This window comes from Condylura cristata, unplaced genomic scaffold, assembly GCF_000260355.1.
Source record: "Condylura cristata isolate star-nosed mole 26May11 unplaced genomic scaffold, ConCri1.0 scaffold00008, whole genome shotgun sequence".
Taxonomy (NCBI): Eukaryota; Metazoa; Chordata; class Mammalia; order Eulipotyphla; family Talpidae; genus Condylura; species Condylura cristata.
The window spans coordinates 13,522,171-13,529,197 of record NW_004567109.1 but is presented as its reverse complement, the minus strand read 5'-3'; positions in this window follow the sequence as shown (position 1 = coordinate 13,529,197).

Here is a 7,027-nt window from a genome sequence, read left to right as displayed (position 1 = left end):
TGTGAATTTAATCTCAATGAATCACTAAAGAAACAAAAAATTGTCAGAACTGTTTTTTAAAATGATGTTTTCATAATATGAAGTCCTAAATAGAGAAAATCTAGGCTTGGTTGTTTCTGTATCTCAAAGATTCAACCAACATCCAAAGTCTGTATCACCTTTTTCCATCCTCATCATGTTAGCATTCTTCTTTCTTTCATGAACAGAAGATGGTTCGAAGCTTCATTGTGGAAAGAACATCTAGCTGGAGATACCGTAGTGCGTCAGAGAAAAGATAGCTGCTCCTTTATGTACCCACCTCTCTGCTCCTGTTAGTAGCAGCTTTATTGACATATAATTTACATAGCATATAATCCACCTATTTAAAATATACAATTAAATGTTTTTAGTATATTCAAAAATATGTGTAACCCCCACACAATCAATTTTAGAATATTTCATCACTCCAGAATAATTTAGCACCCACTTGCCACCACTCTCCATTTCCCACTAACATACACCTCATCCCTAATGTTACACAAAAACGGATCTGCTTCCTGTCTCTATATATTTGCCTCTTCTGGTTGTTTCGTGTAAAAAAAATCATATAGTACATGGCACTCATGTAATTAAAGAGTGTAGATAAAAAATTCTAGCATACTGCAACTAGAGACTCAAATCTTTCATTTAGTATAATGTTCTCAAGATTCATTCATGTTGTAGAATACATCGGTAGGACTTCATCCCTCCATACAGCTGAGTGACCTTCACAATATGTGTTCTCTATCCATTTAGCAGCTGGCGAACAATTGGATTGTTTCTACTTTGTGGCTTTTTTTTTTTAAGATTTTATTTATGCATACAGAACTGAGGTACAAGCCAGAGGTGCAGGAGCTGTGAGAGAACTCACCAGAGACGGAGTGGGGAGCAGAACAGGCAGACAGATGAAGTTCACAGCTGAGGGGAGCAGCGGGGTGGTTCTGGAGAGGTCTGCTGCGCCATGTGGGTCACCTCGGGGGTTGGAGATTGAACTCACACTGAAGTGGCTGCTGCTAGCTTGCAGTGCTGTGTCCTAACCCGTTGCACCACCAAGGAGGGCCCCTTTGTGGCTTTTATACAGAAAAGCTGCTGTGAATGTAAATTTTTATGTAGAGAGATGTTTTTCATTTTCTTGGTAGATACCAAGTATTAGGTCTGATGGCAACTGAATTACCAGACTGTTTCCAAAGTGGTCACACCATTTTACATCCCCACCAGCAGTATATGAGGGTCCTGTTGTTTCTACTTCCCCTTCTTTAACCCATAAGCAACTCTTCCCAGCAGTCCTGTAGCAGACTCTCCTTCTTATTGTATTGGCCAGAATGAGATCACATTCATGACTTCCCTTGAAACAATCACTGACTTAACACTACTGACTTAGCCTTCGGCCAACCCATGAAACGAACCCCTTCAGAAAGAGGGAGGGAGAGAGAGAAAGAGAAAAAGAGAGAGGGAAAGGTCACAAGAGACACTTCTTTTAAACTTGATTTATCGCTTAACAATTTACTGAATTTATCTTCCATGATCATACATATTCACTTATGACAAGAATATAATGACTGAATTTGTGGGTGTTTTAATGTCTAAAACATATAGAAGCCTTTCTAAATTTGTCTTAGTACCTTGGATATCAGATTCAAAGAAGTTGATTCAAGATAGAGAAAGAGATGGATAATGGCAGAGTTTAATTTCTTGGATTCTCTGTCTAACTCACAGCGAGAACTCGATATCATCCTTCTCTGAGAAAAGGGATCCAGAAGTTACTTTCTCTACTTTCCTATATTTCTACTTCAATTCTCACCATCCCCTGCAGAGTGTGTTTCAGTAATTGCTGCATCTATTTTCGTCCTTTTTTGCTGTCTTCCCTCCCTTCCATGTCTCCTGAAAACCTAAGTAGAGCTCCTTAGAAAGACATTTGAGACCTTTTCTAATTGTTTCGGTCGAGCTTCTTTTAGTTGCAAGTGACAACAAACCAACCTGTGCACTCAGGTAACTGAAGCATGTAAATGAAAACTTCTAGTATATTTGAATCTAAAGACTCAAAATAATCTTTAAGAATTGCTCTTGCTCATCCTTAAATTTGACACTTCTCTCTCTTAGCTTCCCTAGTAAAACAAATTGTTTTCCCTCCAAGTGTTTCAGAAAATGTTTGGGCAAAGATTCTTTTGGCCTCTGTTATGTCATCTCTGTACTGACACTGTTGTGTTCTGAATGGCTAGACCAGATTACGATGTGGAAATAGAGAGGGGTGGTCAAGCCCAAAATAATTACATAGAATGTGAATAGGAGGAGCACATCTCTAAAGCAAAATAGGACTGTACTATTTCCATTAGGTGTAAAGGAGGCTGTCTGGGTAAATGCTGACACCATTTCCCCAGCATGTAGTATGGAGCTCAGCTTATCCATCAGAGTGGCCACAGGGCTGGTTTACAGCTCAGTGTCCATTCTGACCAGCTTGTGCCTAAGCTCTTCCAGCTGTTAAATATTTTGAAGATGACTGTTGTCCTTTCCCACAAGTGAATGGTTTTGCCCCAGTGTATCAACTTCCTCAGCTTCTGTTCCTGTCCCCACGGGTGTATTTCCAGGGGCCTGGCCCAGTGCTAGCTCTTCTCAGGACTTCATCTGAAGAACAGTCTGGCTGTCAAGCCCACCTGTTCTCAAAGACCAGCTCAACCACCATTTCCTCCATGAATCCTAATAGCCTCCAACTGGAATTGACCTCTGACCTGTTTTACCCCATCTGAACGTCCTCTGTTGGCACCTCTATTACTGTCTCTGCTTGGAATTAGAACTTTACCCCTCTCCACGTCCCCTCTGACATCCTAAGCTTGTCAAAGTCAAGGACTACATCATGTTCCTTTTTCTATTTCCCAAAAATCACAGTCCCCTCTCGCTGCCATTTAACTAATCCCATGACACACGACAAAGCCCTATACGCCTAGGCTTATTCCTTCCTAAAATAGGAATAGTAGCACTTGACCTCAGTTTTTTTTTTTGTTTTTTTTTTTGAGAGGAGTGAAATGCACACACACAATTTATTGAGCATATGCTGTGTGTATCAGAGACATGGCCTGCCTTGAAAGGGTAAATGCCCAAAGCTGGTAGAAGTGGGACTCAAAGATTTGCTTCTAACCACTGTTCCAAATGGCTTCCCAAATAGGAGATGGGCAAGGCATGGCACATAGTCAGAGCACAAGAAATGTTGCTAAACGTTTGAATCTTGAGTGGAATCAATTCTGCTTCGATTGCCCTTTCGCCTGACTGTGGTTTGCCCCCCTCCAGTTCGTCCTACCTGTGTCATCAGACCATGTGACACACGTACCCCCCAGAGGGCCCCTTAATTCCTGCTGACCTAGAATGTGTTTTCCCAGCACTCCTGTAAACCAGGAGGAGCTCATGGGCTGTAAATCTTGGCTCTGGGACAGCCCACAGGTCTTTGTTGGCAGTAACCCAGACAACTGCTGAAACTTCAGCCAGGGGAGACACTGCTGTCAGGGAGGAGGAGCCTTCCCATCCTCTCTCCACACAGAGGAGTCTAAGGTCCGAGGCTGCAGGTCTTGAACATACTGTTCACCCTTTGGTTTCCCAGGAATGCACGGTGGTAGAGCCACATCATTGCAAGCCTCCTCACTACATAACTGCTGAATGACTATGCATTTGGGGAAAGAACCATAGGGATCCTGGTCCCCTAAATTCATATTCCTGTACCTAGAAATAAAAAAAAAAAAGTTACTTGTTTTCCATTTATCAAGCAGTTGATATTTGCCAAGTGTTGTTTCAAACATGTTCACATGCTGATTTAATGCAGGATTTCTCAACCTCCGAGATATGGACATTTTGTACTGGATAATTCCTTGTCGTGGGGACTGTCCTGTCCATTGCAGGATGTTTAGCAGCCTCCTTGGCTTCTACCCAGTGGATGCTCTAGCACACTTGTGATAACCAAAAGTCTTCCATACTTTGCCAAGCGTCCTCAGGGGCAATATCCCAGAACAAGAACCATTGATTCAATTGAGTGGACGCTAACCTGATGACCTAGGTACTGTTATTATGCCTTTGTACAAAAGAGGAAACAGAGTCTCGGAGAGAGGAAGTGATTCAGCTAAGGTCATACAAGTGGTATGAGCTGGTCATTTGGACTCTCACTCCATTGCAGACATTTTAACAACTAGACCAGGATTAGCCAGGGGTGGCTTTGACCTTCAGGGGATACTTGGCAATGTCTGGAGACATTTTTAGATGTCACAACTGTCATAACTGGCATCTGAAGAGGAGGTGCTGGTGGTATTATCGAACACTCATCTCGGAATACAGTGTAACCCCCTTCAACAGAATTATCTGACTCAAACTGTCAGCAGGGCCTAGGTTGAGAAACACTGTATAGGAAAAGTAATATTGGAAAAGTACATTTATGGACATAGAAAGATGTTCACAACGTTTACCATATACCGTGAGGAGAGAAACAGATTGTACAACAGACTGTTTAATGTGTTGTCTTTTTGTTTGCAAATTTAAGCTAGAAGGAAAAATTAAAAGATAAATGTTACCAAAAATAACAGTAGTACCCTCTAGGGATGAGTTGTTGACAACTTTTGTTTTCTTATTTCTGCATATCTTTATTTTCTGATTTTTCTGCAATGAACAAGAAACAGCTACCTTTTTTTTTTTCTGTCTGGTTCTAAAGGAATGAAGTTTACTTGTGAGAAATACACGTATGATACAGGAAACAATAATTTGAAAATTTTAAATATCAGTTTCTGAATAGACAAATCAATAGAACAGATTTTAAAATCAGAAAGAGACTCACATATGTTTAGTCAATTGATTTTACACAAATATGGGAACGTAATTAAATAGGCTGCATAGTCATTTCAACAAATAGCATTAGCATAAATGGATTTTTGAAGGGAAAAAGTGAACCTCTACCATTACCTCACACCATAAACAAAAATTACCATAAAATAAATCACATATCTAAATGTTAAAGATAAAATTCGTAGGGAGCAAAAAACATATCTGAGACCTTCAATTAAACAAAGATTTCATAGATAGAACACCCAAAGCTCAAACTCTCAATGAACAAAACTGATAGATTTTATCCATCATAATTTTCTGCTTTTCTGAAGGATATAAAGGCCAGCCACACCTGGGAGAAATTTCTGCAATGTGTATGTATAACAAAGGATAAATTCAGACTATCTGGCATATATAAAGTACTTACCCGTTAAGAACAACAAAGTAGGCTCTCCCTGGCGGTACAGTGAGATAAAGCGCAGCACTGCAAGCCAGACACAGCCGCTTCAGTGCTGTTCAACCTCTGATCCTGGAGTTGACCCACATGGCACAGCAGACCCCTCTTGTCTTGCTTGCTGCTCTCATCAGCAGTATATTTAGTTTATCTGCTTGTTCTGCTCCCCACTCTGTCTCTGGTGAATCCTTTCACCACCCCCGCACCTTTAGCCTGTACCCCAGTTCTGTATGCATAAATAAATAAATCTAAAAAAAAAAAAACAAAGCAAATACTCAAAGAATATCAGGAGACAATTCCAAAAGACACTTCAACAGAAATGTTAAGACATACAAATGGCCAATAAATACATGAAAATATGCTTGACATCATTAGTCATCGTGGAAATACAGAAGAAAATTGTGACATACAATTAAAATTGTGAGAGCAATTCTCATGGGTATGTAGGCTCGCAATACCAAGTATTGTCAAGGGTGAAGAACAATTGGAACTCTAGGTTGCTGCTGGTGGGAACAATCATACAACCACTTTGGTAGATGATTGGAAGCTTCTCATAAAATTAACTATCCACCTACCTCTTGTCCCAATTATTTCATTCCTTTGTTTCTGTCCAAGATAAATGAAACCTAGGTCCTACACAGATTGTAGCTTTATTCATAATAGCCAGAATTGCAAACAACTCAAATGTCTGTCAGCCAGTACAAGGATAGACTCATTGTACTCTATCCATACAATAGCAGTCTACTATAAAAAAGGAATGAACTACCAACATACACAATGACATGGATGAATCTCAAAGGCATATGCTAATGGAAGACAGCCTCGAAAGATTGTATAGTGAACACTTCTAATTTTAAAAAGTTTGGAAAAACTGAAATTGTTGTGACAAAGCAGATCAGTGATTGCAAGGGAATGGTGCTGGGGGAAAAGGGAAAATAAAGGGGGTCCTCCCTGGTGGTGCAAGGGGTTAAAGCGCAGCACCATGAGGCTAGCTGTAGTCACTGCAGCACAAGTTCTATCCCTGGCCAGGGAGCTGATCCACATGGCACAGCAGACGGCTCCTGTCCCACCCACTACTCCCCTCAGCAGTGTAGTTCAGTAGATCTGCCTGTTCTCTCCCCACTCTGTCTCTAGGGAATCCTCTGGCCTGTACCCCAGTTCTTGTATGCATAATCTTTAAAAAAAAATAAATCTTTTCAAACAAACAAAAATATTATGAAAGGTGCTAAAAGAAAGAAACGGGAGGGGGAGAACTGAGTCAGGTTTGGACTCTGATGAAAAGATACCAAAGGTAAGAACTGAAGGTTCTAGAAAAATTAGATTCGCAGGCCTAGGAGAAAAGCATTCCAGCTTGGGGCAAGGGATTCTATACTTGCTTCCCTTTTACGACCCCCATTTCACAGATAAGGAAACTGAGGCAATGAGTCTAAGAAAGTGACATTGACCCAACCCCTGTTTTCTGCTGAAAGGAGGAACAAATGAACTGAACAGTCATTCCATAAACATTTTCTCACTTGCTCCTGACAATAATAATTTATAAAAAGATTTATCTATACATACAGAACTGGGGTGCATGCCAGAGGTGCAGGGGCTGAGAGGATTCACCAGAGACTTTGGGGGTCAGAACAGGCAGATGGAATGAAATACAGATTGAGGGGAGCAGCAGATGGGACAGGAGAGGTCTGCTGCGCCATGTGGGTCATCTCCCTGGCTGGGGACTGAACTCCTGCTGCATTGGCTGCAATAGCTTCAGAGTGCTGC